The sequence below is a fragment of the Echinops telfairi genome, unplaced genomic scaffold (genome assembly GCF_000313985.2).
Source record: "Echinops telfairi isolate 266 unplaced genomic scaffold, ASM31398v2 ScPeMD7_2565;HRSCAF=3150, whole genome shotgun sequence".
Classification (NCBI taxonomy): domain Eukaryota; kingdom Metazoa; phylum Chordata; class Mammalia; order Afrosoricida; family Tenrecidae; genus Echinops; species Echinops telfairi.
The window spans coordinates 6394118-6395583 of NW_022106463.1; positions in this window are offsets into that span (position 1 = coordinate 6394118).

A 1466-nucleotide genomic window follows, 5' to 3' on the forward strand; every position below is an offset into this window, starting at 1 on the left:
TACAGATCTCAGTCCAGCACATAACCACGACACCATCAAGGCTCCGAAAATGAGTCCCATGAGAAGCCTACAGGTCATAGCCGAACACTGCCCACCAAGACCACTTCAGGCAGCTCATCAGAAGGCACTGACCACATTCTCAGAGGTGACTGAGCCTCATCACGTTTCGTGAATCAGCCGGCCAGCAAGGGTTAGGGAAACCCTGGTGAGACGGATTGGCACAAGACGTACAACAGTGATCTTGAAAATGCCAGCAATTGTGCGGATGGCGCAGGGTTGGATAACACTCTGGTTAGTAGTGCAAAAGACCGCCTGGCTGTCAGTGTCCACCCAGCAATGGCGATCGGCCTCCGGCTGACCACCTGTATTTCCTGAGTGGTTGTTGGGGGCCTTCGAGTAGATTTCCATGGAGAAGCACCTCCCCGTGGGGCGTCGGGCTGCCGTCTCTGCAGGAAGGGATAACCAGGCCTCCCCCTGCCGAGCCTCTGGGCGGGTTGGAATGGCCAACCTTTTGGTTAGGACCCACGGTCTCGCCTTCTCATCACCAAGGGTCCTTGGTCTTGATGTACACCTACCAAGCTCTTCCTCCGCCCCGTCTTCCCGTCCCCCAGGCCTCCCTTGGGGGATGCCCTCGTCCACATGGATTTCTTCCTTTTAGAGAAAACACTCATAGTTTTAAAAACAAAATCTTTTCTTTCACCCTCGCTTTTAACAAGTGGTTTCAAGGAGTGGATACTGATGGGCCTTTCTTTCTTTTTAACTGTTTTTTGAGCACTTTCTCCACATGTCATTGTTTCTTTGTTTCTAATTGTGGCCAAAAATATATACACAATAGGCCTTCTCCAATTCCACAACTTCTCCTTGTATAATTCACCTTGTAATTGGTGATTACACCCTTTGTACTGTGCAGCCACAATCCTTTTCCAAATTACCACATTGACATAAACGCAGTGCCCCTTACGCCACAACGCTTTCCCCTTCACGTATGATAACCATTGGTCAAGTTTGGTTTCTATTTTATGTGGTTTTGTTGATTGTTGTTGGTTTTTTTAAATCATTTTGTTGGGAGCTCTTACAGATAACATAATGTTCCAGTGTTCAGTCACATCCAGCAGTAGTGTACCATGGCTACCACGATCTGTTTCAAAACATTTTCTTTCCTCTTGAGCTCCTTGGTAGCAGCTCCCTTTTGTCCCCTCCCTCTCCCACCCTACCCCCAGTTTACTTGATATAGCGCTCACAGATCACATACTTCCATGGCTAAATCGCTCTTAAAATGAGTTATGTAATCACCATCAGTTCTACTGCTCCCTTCTCCCCATCCTTGATTCATTGCTTGCTCCCCAAACCCCTTCACCCCCTGCCTCCCCCCACCTGCCCTTACATCCCCTATGAGCCCTTGCTTCAGTTATGATCTCGAGGATCCACTCCTTCTGTGCTTCACTAACTGGGAAACCCAACAGAAA